Source organism: Temnothorax curvispinosus, unplaced genomic scaffold, assembly GCF_003070985.1.
Source record: "Temnothorax curvispinosus isolate PA1 unplaced genomic scaffold, ASM307098v1 QBEX01004747.1, whole genome shotgun sequence".
Lineage (NCBI taxonomy): Eukaryota > Metazoa > Arthropoda > Insecta > Hymenoptera > Formicidae > Temnothorax > Temnothorax curvispinosus.
In genome coordinates, this window is record NW_020214527.1 from 1,240,418 (window position 1) to 1,262,850 (window position 22,433).

The 22,433-nt window shown below is 36.4% G+C and overlaps 1 protein-coding gene across 1 annotated transcript in view; it reads left to right on the plus strand.

The window, feature by feature from the left end:
- The window catches only part of LOC112453891 (TWiK family of potassium channels protein 18-like), a 241,727-nt gene that overhangs the window by 78 nt on the left and 219,216 nt on the right, over window positions 1-22,433 (plus strand). The gene's annotated exons all lie outside the window — the stretch shown is intronic.

Consider the following 22,433-nt stretch of genomic DNA (forward strand, 5'->3'; position numbering starts at 1 on the left):
TTAAATTTAGACTTTAATTAACGTTAACAAATTGTATAGAGAAAGTTAAAGAGATATTCCGTGATATTAATTTACAACAACGTAATAAGAAAAGTCAGTTAAAAGACAAGTGGTTTAGGTATGTAAATTTATAATGATTATATCTCTTGAAAATCAGGTAAGCCGAGGCCAATAAGTTTCTGATAAATTCATATGTCAATGTTCCGGTTAATTGTGTACTTTCTTTTTCATTTCGCAAGACGCAACTAAATTTAAAGTAGAAAAGAGAAATATATTTTTGGAAGACCAAAATTCAGGCTGTCTTTAAAAACGAAAACAAAATCTTAGTTTGTCGGCTCAGCGGCAATTTGTCTCAATATCTGTTTCTTCTTTCAGAATTGTCTAAAGAAGCTTATATTTACACATTATAAGTTTATTAAGTATATTAATTTTATGAACTGAAATTGATGCAACAAGGAGGCGGTGTAACGAATTAGTGAAATTTGTTTCCCTAATTATTAATCCCTCAATTCTTGTTCGGGAAAGCAAACGGCCGAGAATCGATTTACAGTCAACGTTATGAAACATTTCGAAACTCATGACAAAGCTGACTTATATACCAAATGAAAATTGAAACAGCTCTTTAATCTTCGCTTCGTAAAGAGACGGTGAGTGCTTGTAGTAGTTTGGAGTAGCTCGGGAATTATGTATTCGCATTATGATCCCCACTGAGAAACAATGGTCAGCATACACTTGGAATTGCTGCGCTGTCATGGAGAACTCGTACTTCCAATAGTTCACCGGAGATTTCAAAGGTGAATTGGATCTTGAATTTTTCACAAGCGCCATATCACTCAGACGGTTTTAATAAGAAGAAACCGTCTATCTATATACCTGGTATAGTATGTATTCTTCGATCTCTTTTTTTATATACGCGTTGGAACAAAAAAACTGCAGTGTTCCTTCGCTGCCTTTTTGATATTCAATGCTTTCTTTTTGCGCGCGCGTACGTCGGAATTGTTGGAATATCGGTGATATCGAGCGTATCAGTTAACTCGCTCAATATTGGTTATCTATTTACTCCGTTTTGTCACGTCACGTCATGTTATAAATTATGTCAGAATAACAGAGTTTTTCCGTGATGCGGCGCTATCCAATATCAAATATTTCGCAAACATGAAACGAATATTTCATTCCGCATGTAAGCACATAATAGCCTGGTAGAACTGTTGTCCAATCATACACAAAGTAACTACAATTTCCAGTTTATCTGCTGCGTTCAAAAAGTTAACAAAGCCAGAAATGGTCTTTGATTCTAACGTCATGCGCTTAGCATATGTCGTCGTTGAAATATGTTCATTAACTTTGAAAACATCTCTCATATCGGACTTTGCATAGTCGACATGACTGCTGCAAAGAGGATTTCAAAAGTTCAAATAGTTTCCGCAATATAACCTTTGTCCTTATTATTTGTCATATGTTTACCGTACATTTTGCGTATGTATATATGTTAACGTCTGCTTCTCCGGTAATTTTGAAATCAAAATACTCATTCGTTGTATAATAAACCTGCAGTATTCTTGCACCGAAATCAACTCTAAAATTCTAGCACGTGCAGTCATAGTCCACGTCGTTTTGCGAGATTATCGGATCGCGAACGATTTAATATCCGTGCCTGTGTATTTCGTTTATAACTATAAACTTCGGGGAAACGCGTTGTGTACGAACACGATTTAGCAATAAACCGTCTAAACGATAATCATATATGGGGACAAAGCAATACTTCCCGTATCACGGCTTGAAATTCGACTATAATATAGTGCTGATATTGTGTACAAAGTTTAAGGCTCATTGTGCGACGCGCGAGAGTTCACGAAAAACGGCGGAGATTTCGTCGATGGCGCGTGACTCGGATGCGATACGAAGGATCGCTTCACGGAAAGTTAGGAATTTCTTTCCGCTTTTCAGTTTCGTTAGTCTGCCTTTCATACACGGTGATTTCGATAACTCTCTTTCGTCCTTTTAATGCGCCATGATCAAAATGGTACACTGGGACATCGATCCTGCCCACCGTGTCCGCCGACGGATATACATATATCTCCGGGACATTTGTTTTCGCACGGTCGATCCCTATCGGGGATGCCAAACGGAGCACCGCGTGCCAAATGATAATACATCTAGATCTCGGCTATGGGCACGAAAGCGATACCGTCGTAAGTTACATCGAGACGAAATAGCGTGGTAGCTTCAGATTCAGTTGCAACTACTCTATTCTCCTTTTAACTGTCGAGGTTTTAACTAGAGGTTTTTTTTGCACAACGGATTTTGCGCACGTTACATACATTTATACAATATTTTATGAAAAATTGAATGTTAGTAATATTATTTGATATTACAATGAACGAACTGTTTAGTTATTTTGATATTTAATGCCATGCACCTGCGTGTGTCTAAAATAAATAGCATCCGTATTGTACTTCCGTGCAATGATAATACTAATATTTAATTAAAAATACCAATGCGTGTGAATTGATGAAAATGACCAATTGAATGCGCGATATCTCATGGAGTCATCGGCTTTGTATTCGGATCATATATTTGTATACGCGTGATTTTGATATGTAACATCGGTTACGGATGACAAATATCGCATTTATTTATACGAGGTGTTGGAGGGGAAAACAAACAAATTCTCACTTTGATACAACACGATCGATCGGTACGTATCCGCCGAAGCAATCGCGGAGTTTTCGTTATTTTTAGACTTTTCGATTGAGACTGACGTGACATATTTGCTCGAATGCAAATCGTATATCTACGATCGTAGTTATTGGCAGGCAGGTGGCAGGCATATTTGAGAGAATCGCGTGGCAATAGGAGTGAGCCGTACGCTACTATAACTGGGGCAGCCAATAAAAGTCCGATGGAAGCGATAACGAGCACTCGTCAATGATCCCACGCGGATATGTCTATTACTTTTATCCTCGTTTCCTGATTGCTCGTTTATGTTTCGGTGTTATTCATTATTATTTTCGTTTCCGCGGCGCATGTCGCGAGTGTTTGCGTCGTCAGTTACCTTTTTGTTATCGTGCGCCAGTTACATAACGCAGATTGCTACTTTTTAAAACAGTCATGGCCGGCTGTGGACGTCGTGCAATATTGTTACTTGTCACTGTTTGAATGGGACTGAATAGACGTGTAAAAAAATTCGCGCGATTAAGTGAGGTACGTGGTGAAAACGCTGGCTGACGTTTTCATTTTGATCCTGTTCGAGCTTGAAAAATTCTCGAGTAACGTATAAGAGCAGAGCCGCGTACACGCTCGACGTGTCATCGATTATCTATAGATACTTGGAAATTATTACTTCGGTCGGATAATTCGAACGAGCCGAGATTCGAGTCGCGATTTAATTACCGTGAGAAGTTCCAGAGTTTTAAAGACGTGCAATTTCTAAGGTAATGAAAGAGTCGTAAAGAAATCTTCGAAGCTTCGATAACGGTTTTTGTCGAGAATATTGAAGTTTAAGCGAACTGAATAAATTGTGATCAGTTTTAAGTTGTATTTATATGTTTAGCAGGTTTAGCTGGTAGATAATAGATCGTACTATAAATACGATATACTGTAAAAATGTATACGATAATACTGTAACAATGTTTGTGTATTTGCGCTAAAAGAGGAAACGAGTTATATAGAAACGAATATAATACGAAAATATATGTAACGTAAAAATTGTTTATAGTTATGATTTTACACGCAATTTATTTCATTAAAACAACAATAACTTTGATAAAATATTTAGTAATTAAAGCGAATAAATGCGAATCGGTTTTCACCAAAGTTTATACATGCCACAAAGTTTCAGTACGAACAATCACGTATATTTTTATTTGCTTTGCAAATTTAACGCATGCTCTAAATACGTGCGAAAGTTATATAGATATCATCTAACTTGAATATTTGATATATGAGTTTAATTTAAATAGCAAATTTATCACATATAATAACGATAATTATAGATAATGGTTAATTAACGTGTAACATTTACTATCATTTATAATGTCAAACAATGGGCAAACATTTTACTTATATACAGATGTCAAAAACTGACAAATTCGTTTATGAAGTTCACGTAGTGGACTTTCCAATACTTACAATGGAAAGCATGATGTACTCGCATGTAGGAAGATATTCTCTCGACTAAATAATTAATTACGTGATCAAGTGCTCTTTCGTATATCCGACCGGGAAACTCCAGGAATATCCTATTTCGAATAAAGCCGTCGTTCCCGCCGTAGCAATTTCGTCTCAATTCGTTCGAGGTTGCCGCGGAGAGTTACTGTGGCTTTTCCTCGGTCGGCGGATCTCCCCGGCTGCGTATAGAACGCAAAATAGTTCGCTCCCTCGTTTCCGCTCGGAATACTTTCCGCATAGTTCTGGCGAATTACGTGGGTATGTGCTATACTTGGCAGTGCGATTTAAATAGTTCGAAGGGATTTGCCGCGGAAAAATCCGATAAGAGCTTCCTTAGCGTTCCGTTTGACGATTTCGAGCCCTGCAATTCCTACAATTCCTACAATTTCACCTCTACCCATCCATTCCTCTCTTTCCTCCTTTCAACTCTCCGCACTTGGAACCTCCACGCAAAAGTAAACGGGGTACTTTGTCCGTAATATTTAATGATCTCCTCTTTCCGTACTCACTTTGCGTTCGACCTCGGGGAAGAGTAGCGGGAATCTTGAATACTAATTTATTTAAAGTACGGTCGTTAATTGAATCGTTTAATGGCGTATTACAACAGCACATGGAAAACTGATTTTCTTACAAAGGGTCGTATGAGAAATGTATAGGCAAATAATTTGATGAACGACGAACGCGTATCTGACGGAAAGCGGACAATGAAAGTAACATGGTCTTTCATTCGCGTATTACTTATTAGACGAATAATCTATTGTAAAGTTGCTTGTGTATACAAAAAGATATGTTTCGATGGTTTATATATTCATATATGTTTTTAATATTGAATAGTAAATATGAATAGTAATTTCGGAACAAATATCTTGTTATGCAACGCATAATACATTCAATATCTATATTGTTCTATTGATATAGATGCGCATTGTTGCAAATAATACGTATACAAACAATGATATTTACATCCGGCAATGCATATATTACACGTTGCCGTTTGTTTCGCAGAAAAGATTAGATATATGATACATCGCATCGCGATGGTTTATCAGTTTATCTCGCGCAATAAAATGTTAGGAGATGATCGGATTAGGTCGAACTTAAAGTTTCGCGAGGTGTTAACGTTCCAAGAAGTAATTAAAAAGTGTGTTCGTAATCAACGCAACGATCGACGCGAGCGATCTTGAAGGCTGCCGCTTTAACGGCAAAATTTTTCCCTCGAGCGATTTTACTGGCAGTTCTGACTCCTCGCGAGCTCGACGCCGGCATCAGGTATTTTTTTCGTGACAGGCAAGCGCTCGAATTGAGTTGGGAATTACGTGGCCCCCAATTAAATTTCTCCATCCGCTTGCTAGTATGATTCGAAATCGATACCGGATATCTCGGATGACATCGGCTAATGATGTCGATGAGTTGATTCGGTGAGTACGAATCAAACAAAAAAAGAGTGGAAATCGAGAAGAGCTGACTTTTTTCTGATATGCCGGGAAGCCCTTGTCTTTTTTATTAATTTGCAATAATCTCAATGAGAGATGAATTGTTTTCGTGGCTTTCGGAAAATGTTTACAAAAATTTACTGATATATGTTACTCTGTAAAAGAAATAATCGTCATCTGCGATCTTTTTTATTTTGAGAAAGGATGACATTATTCTCACGGTTTTTTTATTTTTGTTTTGAAGTGCCTCTAAAGATATTTGCACGATATATTAATTTGACTGTTTGTAATATATAATCTTTGTACTTCTGTTTCTCGAATGAGTATTTCTCGTTAAAGCATGATACAACTCCGTTCGTCGATTCTACTGGTAATTTAACTTCCGACGGTACGCTAGTGCGCGACAAAGTTAAATCGAACTCGAATGAAGTCCTTCAAGCGTGTTTCTATATCAAAGACGAGAATAAAGCCTAATCGTCAGGGAATGAAATCCACTACACTTCATATGTTATTATCTCCAATCAATTATTGTGAAAAGTATTTTTTTTAATCTTAAACATGAAACATTTTTTTTTATTAATTTTATAACTTATAATTTTTTTTTCAATGAAATCATATTTACATATCAAATGTAAATACTTAAATTTAAATAAAAAATATTGTAAACGAAATTTTGGATTTATAAAACATCTCCGATATATTATGATGGACATACAATTACAGCAGAAGGAAATTATTTGTCGTAACGCAATAACGCTTACATGATTAACGTAAAAACCTCTATACATACTTGATTAATCTGCGTAACAAAGGATCGTTTATCACATCGACGTCATGTAAATGAAGATTAAATTTTCGTTAGCCATCCATTTTTGATAAGTGTTTAATCAAGCATGCATGTATGTTTACATCGAGATCTTGTTTGCAAAATTCCAATTCTATGAGTCTATAACAAATAATATTATTAACACCCAATTAATATCTGAATTGTTTTTTAATTGCTTTAATAGGCTCAGTATTTTTTTTGTCATCTCACAGTTTGTTGTTTCCTTATTTTTGCACTATATCTTTAATAATAGAGAGTACTGACTTTCTCGGCACGGTGGATAAATCGTTAATCGGAAGAAAAACTGTTGGCAACGTTATCTCGTAAATCAATGAAGCTAATATATGGATTACCCTATCGTTATAGAAGCTAATATATGACTACTACTATTTGCGACTAACTGTAAGTTATATACCATACGTTTCAGCATATTACTGTGTTTCTACTGAATGCGAATGCATAATAAAGAGTTAATATATTAGTTTATTTGTTTAAGATATTTATATATTATTGGTAGAGAGAAGGAATATAAAATTACAAGAAACGTATCATGAAATGCGTTAAATGTATTCCACTTTCTTGCGCGAGTAACACACTGTTTTACAGATAATTGCTTTAAGGCGGTTAACTTTCTTAATTAACTTTAGCCTCAGCTTAACTGACTCTTTGTTCCTCTCTGAAACTGGAGCAGTGAAGAGATAAAGAATCAGTTATACTACGACCGAAATTAATCGACGCGAAATCGGGCCTTGAAGGGTTAACCAGCGCTTTCTTGAAGGTCGATCACGGGCTTCAATGCCGTGAATGTAATTTTACGCATAAAGTGTCTCGACGACAAGGCAATACCGCGTTGCATGAATTTAATCAGATTTGTGCTTTATCGAGTAGAAATTAGCTTTGTCCGTCTATATTCGAACTAACTTGTACTACAGTTGAATATTATTATACACTGTAGAATTATACACTGTACGTTCATAGGTCGAACTTGAATTGAATGACTCAATATATAATCGTGCAACTAGTACTTATGCGTATGTCTATGGTTCTAGTATATGATATATACAGTGACAGTAACTATAATACGATATTAAATTCTGAAGAACGAATTAGAGACGATATTACGAACGCTCTGTAAAATGATTACAGAAAAAGAAACTTTTTCTTTTCTACGAGTAGTATCTTTCCGTAAAATGCTTTGAAATATTATTTTTTTATATGAGATAGAAAGGAGAAACACTTTAATTATGCAGCTAACAAACGAATTGACGAATCGAATAATTCATGGAAAACCATGTGTGAAATGTATCGTGATCGTTTATTAATAATATTTCATATATTTTTTATGCTACTATTTTATTGTTTAACGAGACCTCGTATATCACATGAATGGACAAATGAATGAATGAGAGCCAGAGAACGTTATAAATGAAAACACGAGAAAATCCTTATCGTCATTTCGGCCACTTCCATTCTTCTTTCGCGTCGAATGAGTCTCCATTCGAAATATTTAAATGCGAACTCACTCTATCTTACTGCCGTATTCTCAGAGACTTTCCACCTTCCACGCTCTTTTTTTTCCTTACTAAGATTAACCAACGATATTATTCTTCAATTTGGATTAAGTTCTTTCTTCCTACTATCGCACGGACTTTCTGAGTTCATCTAGCATATCGAGAAAGGTGAACCGAAGAGATCCTTCGGGCTTTTAAAAATTAGTACTTAATTATAATTTTCATGAGAAATTTGAACTAAATTGAGGAATAAATAGAATCCTGTGTAGGGTAATGCGTTTTAAATATTTCACATATTATTTTAAGCAGATAATGTGAATAACCAGATTACCAGTAATAAGTAATTACGCAATATCGTGACATTTCGATAAAGCTTTGTTTTAACTCAGGTGTTGTTCCATGGCTAAGTTACAGTATGCGTGATACGATTATAGTTAAGTTGTCATTCTACACGCTGACCTGTTTACGGAGCTATAGATGCAACTAGGGTTGCTGAACAAGTTGGGAACATAGTTTGGAGCCTAACTACGAATTACCAATTTGATCTCGTGCGTACGTACTCGGAGTACCTTGCTATCCATTGTTTTCGCAATAAATCCATTGTTTTCCTTGGACAACTATTTAAATTTGTTTTTCAAATTCCGCAAGTGCCTGCGATCGACGCTATTTGTCGGGAATTTCTATGGTATTTTATGCTTTCGGAAGAGTATCCACTAAGCGTTATTTGGTACAGGAGAAATATTTCTATTTAGGATTTATCACGCACATTTTTTTACAATTAAATTTTTACATGTTCTTGTAGGTATTTATTAACCCCGCCCTTCGAAGATCCTGTTTTGTATTAAGTTTAAAATATACTATATGAATTGAATAAAGATTATATATGAACTTGGCACTCGACAGATTTGATGTAGTTAACTAAAATTTTTCCGAAAAGGTATCTGATTATCAATTAATTGATAATTGAGTATCTTTTCGGAATAATTTTAATTAACTATATTAAATCTAAAATATGCATATACATATTGTGCAATTTTTATTTTATATTAAAAATAGAAATTTAAGGTTGTTGGAATCTAATTTGCATACATGTTAGTAATACAAATAATATAAATCCTATAGTATATAAAATATAACACAATTAATAAGAACAAATAAAAATTACAATAAAATAATTGAAAATACTGTACAAAAATAAAAAGATAAAAAGTAATACAAAAGGAAACGAAAATAAAAGAATACTAATAAAACACGTTCTTAATTTACGAAGTATTATTAAATATCAAAAATCAGAAAAAATTTACATAGAAATTTACGATGTATGTATATAAAGGAAAATAATATAGCAAATAGAGAAATATTTTAATATATCCAATATTTTCGAGTTACACGTAATCCGTTTTGGCAACATTTTCCATTAGGTAAATCAAATCGTGATAGCCCGGTGGTCTCTCGCGCATCCGATCGGACAGGATGCGACGCATCGACATAGCACTTAGATTTATCGAAGAGCCGGTATAATTGAAAAAGGAGAGTAACAACGATGATTTAATACCTGTCGCTTTTTACCACGTACGACCGTTCATTGCTTCAAATCGACTCGAGGGAGCTTTTTGGGATCGATAGCTCTTTCACCGACTATCCCGCGGTTGATTCGTCCATTCCATTGTTTCCGATTTTTAAATCAGAAGAGGGTCACTACGAAAGCAATAAAGAATTGTTAACTGTCATATAAACAGTATATTCAATGCTGGCTATTAAGGATATAACTCTTTGTTATACGGATTCGCTTTTCATGCGATGATAATAATTTAATAATATTAAAACATGCGGACACACACAAAGTACAGAAAGAGAGAAAAAAAATTTAAACTGAAAAGTACTTCTATAACGTTCGTAATATCTACTGTATTTAGTAAATCGAGCACGTTTAATAATTTAGTGAAGCCGAGCGTCGCGTAATTTCCGAGAATGTGCTGTCAAGTTTGATAAATCAGTAAGTCTGCTGTAACGTAACACACATGGTCGCTATAATGTTTTTAATCTCACAACGCAACGGTCTGCCGCGTTTATCACTTAGACGCGTCTTTTTTTGCTCGACATTCGCTCGCCTTGCTATCCAAATTCCTTTTTCCTCCTCTTCCAGACTGCTAGTGCCGATACACACAGCCCCGCAAGACAGGAAACTCCGGCACGAAGCCGCGCGAATTATCGCACCGACGATAAATGGCGGCGCGTCTTGCTTTTCTTCGAGCGCGCTCGCGCCAGTGTATCTCGTAAGTGATTTACATCGTTCTCCAATTTCGGGTCTTTGCAGTAAGTACACTTAGGGGCGTTATTCTATCTCTCTCTCCCGCCACCTTGCCCAGCATAGCCCCCCTCTGCAACCTCCTGTTCCACGAGAACGTCGGCGAAACCGGGTGTGATAAGGCCGTAGAGAGGGCGGAATAGCGTTGTGGGTGGAGAACGAGGACGGGGGATACTCGAGGGTTGTAGGGTGGCGGATCGCTTCTACCGCCGTTGGGTTTCTTGTAAGCCGGTAATCTTCGGTAAGTAACAAAACACGCGGCTGAGCTTAGGGCACGACGCTCTAGGAATTCTCCGAGAAACTCCATGTATATCGGCTCGTCGTAAAGCGTTAGTGCAGCATTTGATGCAATTCGCACACGCGAGATTGCGCGCTTTTCGTGTGTAATAGTTTCGCATGGCTTTAAAGCTACGGATTATATTACTGCCATTTTCAGTACTTCGTATTTATGTTGCTTTATCAGCGAATCTAAATTAAGATTACATATTTAAATAGCATTTGTTTCTCTCTTTCTCGTTAATGTTATTTTTCTTTGTAGCACTTGACTTTGTTGCAAATTTGAGTTTCTCGGTTCTCATTTATTTTCATCGATTGTGCGATAATACGTTTTCACGGAATTTGTTGCGAAATGTTATTAACGCAACGTGCGACAAGTAATCAGATATTTTGTGTATTGGTTTTCTCTCTATGCACGTCAGTTTAAATTTCCGAGTGAATTACACTTGGAATTATTCCGTATCGTATAACAAGTGATTAGCAATTAAATATATTTGTCTTAAAAATGTAGCAGCTGGAAAACGCAGACAGTTTTTTTTTTCGTTGAGTGTGACCGAGTGAGCATTGCAGTGCTCAGATATGGATACGACGAAAGAATAACTAGAAATAAGAGAGAGAAAAAGAGAGAGAGAGAGAGAGAGAGAAAGAGAGGGAGAGAGAGAGAGAGAGAGAGAGAATAAAACAACGGAATAATCCTCGGTATTAAAACCAAATGCATTTATAACTTTGTGTCGCTGCATCCTCTGATTATGCAGACGCAACAGTCGTTGATTCCCACTTTGACAACACACGTTGGACATATTCAAATGTGTTTTGGTACCTTCGGGCCTGGAATTTCTCTTCGCTCTCTTCCTGTCTCTAGTTTATCTCTGCGCCTTTTAGCGACGAGATAGCAGAGACGAGCGTATCACGCCGCGCGCGCCGTGGGTAACGAGATTACGGTGCGCAGAAATTATTAATCTCTTCCTCATAAAGTGATTATTTTCTAATAAAAGATATATATTTCCCTTATGTGCACTGCATTATGTTGAATATTGCGTTACATTTGAATTTATTTGGAATATTGTAACCAAGTAATGAACACAAAATCGTTCTATACAAATCTCATACAAAGGGGAACACATAAGATAAACTACGAGTTAAGATATAGTTGGGGAACCGCCAACAGAATAAATAGATATACAATATTGGATACCTTCTTTATTTGATATTTTATGATATATATTTAACGATTTTGCTGCTCTTGATACATTAGCATTTGTTGTATGCTGTATTCGGATATTTCAAAATCGCTGTTTACAGAACAGAAATTTTGTACTTTTCTCCGTGCTCTCGTCATTCGATTTTCCTCTTCAGCGCCAGCATCTCCGCGTTTACCGACGCGCTTTTACATTCTCGTAGATGCTCGTAATTAAACTCTAATTGCCGGTATGCTGTCGCGTCGTGCTCTGCAGCTGACGAGAGGTTCTGACGAAAAGTAAAGAGAGGTATCTCGTATTGCGCTATGATGCCTCACCGCCGTGTCCACGAATGAATACTCTCTAGTCGAGTGGTCGCAGCTGCGCTTCGCTCGAGATAGGATCCGGAAGGGCTGTGTAAATGATGATGGTGGAAAATCGGCGTGGCGTTCGCGTTGCTGCGGAAGGTTAATTGTCCTTGTCGCGTTCCGGCGATTATACGACGTGTCTCGATACGACAGTTTAGTTTGAACGTGCACGAACCAGAAACCAATTGACCTACATGATTGAGAACGGATTGTAAAAGATATATAGTCATGCGTATATAGTGCGATGTTCTGCATCGTACGTTCTGCAGAATGTTGCTATCGTGACGAAATTATCGTTGCATACTCGAAATAGAATTTGTTGCTACAATTTGTTGGAAAAAAACTTTACTGACTAAATTTATTTACAAAAAAACACATTGACTGTCAAATCAAATTATTTATCGCTTTTTGTTGCCATTATGTTGTGTCTTATTTTAGATCTATCATTTTTCATCGTTTAGGTTTATGTTTTAACTAATTGGTTTTAGTCGTATAACGAAAAGATGCCTCAAAATAAACTCTTGCTAATCCTCAGCTTCATTACATCGCATATTTATATATTTTAATAAAAAATACCATTTTATATTAAAATCTCTAATAAAATAATAAACTTCCTTATTTTGTACTAAAAACAGACATAATACTGTATAGTACTTACAATGTGACGTAGATACCACGTACCTGTACATCGAGCAGGATGGTAGATACAGCAGTAAACGCGACGGATTATCCAGGCCATTGCTTAGTAAATCTAGCAGATCCTGGCAAATCGCGCACGTTTCCCCGAATTCACTATGGCCGATATTTAAACGGTACGACCGATTTAGTACCGCGACAGTGGTATATAGTACAAACAGCGAGTCATTTAACGACCTAGCTCGTTAATCACATACTTGTTAACCACATTGTGTTAGAGCGTCGTCGGCATCTACCTAGAAAATGCCTGCAGCTCGTATGCGTCCGTCACAAAAATTTCGCTAATCTGTTACCTGGAAATTATTCTGTGGCCGAGCCATTAATTATCGTTAACTCCGAAGCTTGTATGTTTTCGATTAAATGTAGAGAACACACATGTATTGGAGAAAGGGGAATAGCGGACATTTCTTCAAAATATAGTAATTAAAAAGTTTAATAAAAATTTTATTAATTTCGAGGAGCGACGTTATTTCACAAGCCTGTGCGACAAGAATTGAAATTCATTATTAATAGTATCATGTTCTGCGAGATTTAATGACGAATTAATCACTGTCGCTATCAGTATGCAATAACAACTATCTATAAACGAGCTATTTATAAAGGATAGCGGGATAGATGATGAAACATAATCCGAACACATACAGACTCTGGAATCTACGTTATCAGTATAATCATTATAGGTTATATACGTATATATTGACCGATAGCGATGCATATTTCTATCCCCTCCATCCCTTCGCTCTCTTATCCTTGATGACCATTCCCCGATGCCGTCCTACCTGGGCTGGCCTGGGATGTTTGCATGCTAAAATCAATTGCATTAGAGATTACCGCGTTTGATTCAATTTCAAGTTCTGGCTGAGCTTAATTTATTGTCGTTTCGCCGAACGCTCGCACTATTTGGCCATGGATTTTGCCTCTCTCATCTAGTTACATGTATGCATCTACATCTAGATAGATGCACGCGTCTATGAATATACACGTGAGAACATGACCGATTGTTTAATCGCGGAATACTGCTAATCTTCAAACGCACGTTCAGATGATGGCGTATATACGTTCCATCGAAATGTCGATTTCGCATGGCTGCGGATAGAAATCTCAAATCAGACGGAAGAATCATAGTAGGTAGGTGATAGAATAATGCACGTGCGATTAATATGGTATAAAGTTTACTCTTTTCATCAATTTTTATATGAATTTTAAATACGAATACATATATATTTGAAATTTTCTTCAGTAAAATCAAATACATTACACTGCAATTGATCAATCTTACACTGCAAAACATACACGTTAATGGACAGTTCATGCGAGGTAATTTGTTATTATTATTGATATGCGTTGAGCAATATGCAATTATTTCCATGAGGTACAATGATTACACAATAAAATATAGCGACTTATACCCATATTAACAAATTAACAGAAATGTTTTGATTATAACTTAATAATTATTAACGAAATAATACAAAGTTTGTTAACAAAATCTAATATAAAAATACAAAAATACGTTAGTATTCGTGTAAATGAAAATAGTCCGTCACGCTAATTTTTCTTTAAGTCCACACATCTCACATCACTATAATATTTATGTTATCGGGAAATTTTTATGTAATATCTATATTATTTCTTTACAGGTTTTTGATTAAAATAAAAATAAATCCTTATCTTAAGATAGTCACATTTCTAAATGATTCATTCAATACGTAAATAATAAACTCCTGCGGTGCGCTTCTATTTGTTCTTGCATATCGCTCAGTTTCAGGCTACTTTTGAAATAGCGTTGATATCACGTGATCAGTGGCTTGACCGTCTTGAACGGCAGCGGGGAAAAATTGGCGAAATGTGCATTCCGAGCACTAGTCTAGATTAGTGGTTCCCAACCTTTTTTGTCAAAAGAGTCATACTAAAATTTTTGTGGTGACAGGGAGGCTGGATGTGTTTTATTTTTGAAAATTATTTAAAAATAAAATAGCTTTAGTTTAAAATTCTTTTATATTATAGCGTTGAAATTTCTTGACGGGTCGGATAGAACTTTATGGGGGCCGAACCGATCCGCGGGCCATAGGTTGGGGACCCGTAGTCTGGACCATACGAGTATATTGAGATCCAGATGTTTTATGATCCGTATCCGAACGAAAGCTAGTTCTGATAAAATCGTGCTTTATGTTTTTGCTTAAAAATTTCAACCTGCGCTTTAATACAATTTATGGCGGACAGAATGAAACTGAATTACGCGATTATAGCCGGTAATCAAATATTTGACCACTGCATTTATTACCCATATTACGCTATACTGCCCTTCTCTTGTTTTAGGTATAATATTAATATTTTGTTATAAAAAGTAATATTATTATTGTTCTCATATATCTGATATTTTAAAATTATGAAAGTAGTTCACTAAAATTGTTTGACTGTACTTGATACTCAATATCGTAAAATTTTGTTCTCACGTATTCATTCCATTTGCTGATTCGATAGATCCAGTTTTATCTCTCGTTTCGTTTTCCAACAAACGATACAATATAAATTGCGATTTAAAAAATATGACAGCTAGGTCATATCTTACTAGTTTACGATAGTAAAAGCCGCTTTAATTAAGCATTAAATCATGGTACTTGCATTTTCTGAAAATAATGTAAGGTGCACCCGTGATATACGCGACAAGGTGTGACTGTACGTGCGCCGCTCCATTTAGCACCGATGGAAACCGGAAGTTCTTCCTGCATAGCGCTGGAATTGCGCGGGTCGAGGGTTGACGCGGAGTCCCAGCAATTAACACGAACGTTTAATTAAGCGTCCCCCTGGCTAGATGCACGTAGACGCTGTTATTCTCACATACCTGAAGCTGAGATATATCGTTACTACTAACAATTACTCCAACGCGCTGCACGGATAGAAGATTGTCTTTGAGACGTTCGAATTAATAGAGCAGCTCAACTTGTTTCTGTTATTTGTCCTTTTGCTAATTACACGGCCATAAATCAAACTTTTTACTATACTTTTCGAAATTAACAGTGGAAACTTTTCGATAATTTATGTACGAACGTACTAAAATTTAATTGTTCTTAAATATGTAAAATGGATGAAATTGATTAACAGAGAGTGATATAGTGATATGCAACATATACATAATGAAGTTAAATTTCTGATGGAAACAAGACCAAATTGTTCTTATAAAGTGTTAGATAATCATTTAGTACTTATTTTTTTAGATTATGGTCAATGCGTCAAAACGATCTATCACATCCTTTTGTTGTTCTATGAACGAGCGGTAAATTCCAGCGGTAAAAAAAAATCGAAGAAAAAGAGATAGGTCCAATATAAATTTCTACCTTTCGATTCGCCTTCCCCACTTTCTTCACGAACTAGGATAAATCCGTAGGTCATAAATATAGAAGTGAGAGCCGCTCTAGCGTTGTACAAAGTTACATATTGTTTCATAAGAACGGGATGAGGTTGAGAAGGCGGTGATAAAGGGGAAAGTTGAAGCAGGATGGTAACGTTCTTCATGGCGTGCCGTGACTACCGAGTATCGTTCTCCCAACCTAAACAGCAATAAGCTAGCAGTAAAGAGTATTTTATGGTCACCATGGGAATTCTTCTGTCGTAAATATTTGCGAAAGGGGAAAAAATAATTACCACGGAATAAGATTGAGTTTTTTTTAAACTGAATAATAAATAATCCTTAATTCTTCTGTATTGTGACATCGCTTAGATGTAATTTTTTATAAGTGTTTTTTATGAGCTAGATAATCCTATTAAATTTGTAACGTAATGGATTTCGGATGTTCAGTTTAAAATTGACTTCTCGAGATTGCGACTGATCGCGATTGCAATTTTGCAATTGCGTGCTTGCGCAGCCGTGCAGCTTATATCGATGTACATCGATCGTACGTAAATCGTTTAGCGTATTTACTAACAGAATCAACTTTCAGTCGTTCTCGATAATCGTTAATCGCCATTCAAATAAAGATTCGGCGATACTCCGGCGTCCGGAGTTAGTTTTCTCTCGATGTGACCCTTTTATCGTTAATTGCATATTGTTTTTCCGTAAACAAAAGTAGTCGAAACGATCGTACTATCGTACTGTCCTATCAGCCGTGCAATTAAAGTTAAACTATAACGAGCTTGGTAGGCCCAGCGTTAGGTTCATTCGCGAGTCACGAGGAATATTTTGCTGCGTAGGCAGAAAAAGGGTAAATGCAGGCCGGAAAAGAAACAGCAAAACCGGTATTGCCACAGAGAGACCGCGAGAGTTTAATAAGTTTTAATTGGGGGAGAGACAGACAGCAATTGGAGATCCTATCCTCTCTTTTCCACGTTTACAGCAGCCCTTCAAACTCCGTCACCTCTCAAGTTCTCATCCCTGTTTACCCGCAGCGATAATAATAATACTTACTCATTGTTTTAGAAATTAACTCCAGACTTCTTGCGCCGCAAATGTAGTCGTAGAAGGAACGGTGGGGTGGGAATCCTCTGCATTCACTTCAATTAACCGGTAATGGATTAACGGCTTATCTCCTTCTCAGTTTACCTCGACGTCACTATCGTCCTCGGAGCCGCCGGCAATGTTGGCGTTCAAGGTGGCGTATTCAAGTACCGCGTCTGTATCTTTAAGAAATTGTACTTTTTGCCGAGAATGATGTTTCGGCAATCGACCTAACGATGGGACGGAATTTTGCTCGTTTGCATCGAGATTCTCGAAAGGGCGAGGGTAAAAATCACAATCAAAGCTTCTATAACGACAATATCGTTTTGATGATATAAAAAAAAAAAAAACGAATGCAGAAAAGGCACATTATGAAAGGGTTATATTAAGTTACACGTTAAAAGTATGAACTACATGATGTTTTGTACAAAAAGCTGTGTCGTAGGTGCAAGTGGATCTTGTAAAGAGCTTTCTTGCCATGCTCGAGCCATGTGAGATGTTCGACAAGAACTTACGGTAATAAAACTTTAAACTTTTGATATCAGAATTGAACGAAATATTTCATACGTGCTGTTATATCAAAAATAGTATAAATTAATCAGGCATTTGGAATTAATAATGTGTGTCACCTCCTCTGATTTCATTACAATGTGCATTCACATATCTACTTATGTAACAATCTATTCTATTCATACACTTGCATGACAATCCATTCCGTTTGGAGTCCGTCGTCCGTTTTATGCAGTTGGTCGAAGTTCCGTCGAAGATCTGATGCTGGTAGGAGGGAAACCGTAGCAGTACTTTGTTCGATTAAAGCGAGATACGCTTTGTCCTTGCACCGAATGGTTGTTCACAGGATCGATACAAATGAGCACAATTTCATTCTATTGGTAGTAGAATCGTTTAGTCCCAGCTATCATGTGACAAGAAACAGATCATGAGATTGAGATAAAATCAATACTTAGTAGAATTTCATTTTCTATGGAAGTTAAAGACTTTGACAGTATTTTGAATTTTGTAATGTGCGTTTAATTAAGTGAAATTCACTTTATAGCTTAGCATATTAATATCTCAAGACCATCGGTTATCCCATATTTATATGTAATATCACTAAGAGGCAAACATTTTATTCATTTCTCTCATTATTTACTCGCATATTCGCTCGACTTATTTGTCTTCATAAAAGTTCTTTAACGTCGTATAATCGTTAAGAGTCACAATGCGTAGAGGAAGGTTGGGTAATGAACGTGCGACAGATGCATAAGTATTATGGCGGGGCTTCGGGGTTATTCTGTTCAAGTATTCCAGAAGTGTTCCACTCGTAAAAACCAATTCTTTCGCTTTTATATCCGCGGAACACAGCCGCAACTGTGTTTGTACGCAAGAAACAGGCTCGTAGAATGAGCGGTTTCAGAAACTAAAGCTTCTCGTAGGCCGGTGGCTATGGCGGTTGCACTGACAAAAACAGTAACCTCGAACTTCAGACGTGAAAGAGTTTCCTGAATTTGCGAAACGCGCGACGGTGTGTTGCGCGCGGTAGTATTCGTGACGGGGTACTTCGTTTGGGCTAGATGTATATATAACAACAGCGATGAAACTCTCGTATCCATTTATTGATTTTCTACACACGCTTCGCAATTTTCTTCTGCTCGCAGTTTTTATTGTAAAACTGAAGTAATTATGTATTGTAAGGATAATTTTTAATAATATAAAGATTTTTATGTATAAAGCTTTCATTTTTTTTAAATTCAAGCAGATTAATTAAAAACGCATGGAGAATATTATTTTTATGATTAATTGTATAATATATATTCCAGACACTATTTAGAATAATGATGTGTTTCAATTTTGTCAGTAAAATACGTTGTATCGGTTTGGTAGTAGAATCACGATTTGCAAAGATTGAGTGTCCTTTCGACGACTTTTAAAGTGACATATCCCGTGTTGAAAGAGCGCAATGTGGATGAAGACCATATAGAGGGTGCAGATCAGCTCGCGCGATTTCCTTGTGTAATGTGCATCGTGTGTCAGGATCAGTCTGTCCATAAGGCATCCTAGATATCTCGCGGCGTATCGGGATTGCGTATCTGAATGAAGGATTGACCAGGATCAATGAGGATACCAAATGTCGAATCAGGAATAGGAGTTGTCTTCCCCTTCGTGAAATGAGACTATATCCGCAAAGCTTCGGGTGCGTGTCGATATATCTCTAGGGATTAGAAACTTTCAAGTGGTTTGAGTTTATTATTAGGATATGAAACTTACAAATACGTAAATACATGCAGCCATGAATTGTGGAGTTAATACGGAATTCTGATTGATAATTTTGTAATTTTATGTTATATCTGGGAAAATAATTATTTAAAAATTTGTTGCATTCTTCTTCATTACTTTAGGACCCATTTTCCAACATTTAGATAAAATAACTAACTCTCCCCAAAAAGAAAGGAGAAAACAGCATTGAGTGTGACGCGACCGAAGTGAAGAATAATGTAATTATTTGACTACTGACAGCCGTGTCACTCCACATTTCGCGCTTCGCCTGGAGTTCAGAGTTGTCTGAAGTCCTGTCGCAGTAATCTTATTTGCCTACAGAATCTCCGCTCAAAAAGGACTCGCGTCGACTCCGTCGTGATCGTGATTTCATCGCGAAAGTCGATTTCATCAACCGTGGAACAAGGGTATGCTTTTATTTTGTTAGGTGAGTGAGAGGTATCAAAGAACCTTCGAGGTAAGGTGCGCTGTTACAAGAGGCGAGTATGAAGGGAAGTAGCGATACAAAAGGGAAGGGAGGAAGTTAAAAAGGTCTTCGATAGATTGTAAAGAGTACTCGATATAAAGGACGAAGGTAGATAAGGCAGGTAAGGAGAAAACGAATTTTGCACGAGAAAGAGTCGAGTATTACTTCCACGACATTGCGCTAAAGATCTCTTTTTCCGCGGTATGTACTCAAAGGAGAACGTACGACATTACAAGCACTACGTATCTACTTTTCGGTTGGTTACTACCAGCAGTTTAAAGTGTTGTCAAATGCATGTCACTACATTTAACATTATAAATAATATCTCTATCGTTTAGAGACTGTTGCAACAACATCGAACAGATGCAATGCGTGCCTTTGTATTCACGCCTATTCTCATCAGATAAAATAATCAAACCGTTGCTTACACACACGTAACATTACGTCATTACATAAATATCTTTATTTATATTTGCATTATTGAGGAATTGTTGAGCACAAAGAATTTTATTAGTTATTTAATCAATTATATATACGAATTTGAGTATAACAAAATTGAGTTATCTAATTGATTACTTATTCTAATGAATAAAAAATTTGATTTTATTTACACATGAGTTTCTTTATTAGGTATGCTATAGAGATAAGCCGGATAAGCGTATTATTTTCCAATAATAACATTTCGACGAGAATTAAAGGATTATAGAGAGAGTCGCAACAGAAAATACATCTATTTGTATTATTTATATGTATACCTTACCTATAGAGAGCTCGGTTTGCTTACAAAACGATTACCAACAGCGTCGTTTGCACACATACAAGTTACACACATGACCGTATTGCACACATATCTAAAATAGTAAAACCGTAGCACTGTGCACATTTTATCGACCACATTAGTAAAATGTAATAAGTATGATAAATAATAATAAATATTAAATTTAATAACATAAAATGTGTGGTATAATAAATATAAAATATGATAAATAAATGATTATTTTATTAATGTGGTCGATAATAATATGTGTACATAGTATTATTATGGTATTACTATTTTATGTGCGCAAAATAGTTGTATATGCAATATGTTTACGTGTAATATGGTCGTGTGTGCAACTTGTATATGTGTGCAATATGACCATGTGTACAATATGCTTGTGCACACGATTCTCGAGAATTCCTTCGATGACATTTCCGTTGAGTAGAGTGGATTAGTAGATGTTGGAGAATTGGATCTCACGTAACATTAATAGAAAGGGGGGCAGTTTTAGTGCAGTTTTGATCTTTAGGATAAGTTAAGCTGAGGATAATAAACTAAGAAGCTTTCGTAATTTGTGCGGATACTCGCTTAGGTCGTAATATCCGTAACAACGTTTCGGTTTCCCATACATCGATATCCAGGACATGAATAAAAAACACACTGTCGCGTGAAGTAAAGAGCCCAAGAGGACATGTTATTCACGGTGATAGGTCGAAGGTCCTGCCGGGGTCAAGCGATAATTTAAACTGCTGCCGGTGCTTCTCAGTTTCTCGTTTTTGCTCCATTTTTGTTTCATTTACTATATTTTCTCGTCTCTTTTTTTACTTCTGCTTTTATTACTAATCTTATAATTATTTAGGCCATATGACAAGCTTGTGACAAACGGTATTGCATGAAAGTTTGAATTCGATTAATGCTTTTTCTCAGATTATTAAGGAATTTTAGAAAATGATGTGCGAAGAAATGCAACAAATCTTGTTACAGGCTGAAAGATATCGCGCCTAAACGAATTACTTCTACACTTCTACATTTTTTGTTAATACGTAAATAATTGCTAATAAAGTAGTTATACAAAATATATTACATTAACGTGTGTATTAAATTTGGTATATTAGTGATGAGATGCAGATTGCTACGTGTACTTCATAACAAGGTTTGACGTTCATATATCTAGTAAGTGCAGCACAAAATCATGTATATATTATATCATAACTTAATTCCCTCGCGTGTCGCCTATTAGAATATTGCGCGATCGATATGCAGATCCAGAGATCCTTCCGCCTAAATTCGTTCGTGTGTGTGATATCTCTTTCTCTCTCGGAAGTGTCCTTAACTTGAGCCCATTCCTTTGCTTCCGCCAAGCCGTTTTCCACCCACTTTTTATTTCCGGGGAAGGTAAGGGGTGGCGATAAGGTCAAGTATAAAAGTTTTCGCCAATGGAAAAAAAGAAACTCGTGGAAAAGTGGCCTTACGCCGAGGCAGGTCATAACTCGGGTCGTTCTACCATTCGATGCTCCGCACTCGATACGGCTAAGGAAACTCCTAAAGGGTTCGATGCGGACGAGCGATCTTGTGATTTAAGACAGACAGTATCGTTAACCCGTGATTTTCGATCTAAACGTCCCGAGCATATCGACGTAATGGTTCGATATTCGTACGATTATACGACGATTATATCAAAACGAGATGTATCGCTCTATAATAATAATATATTAAATATATATATCTAGAA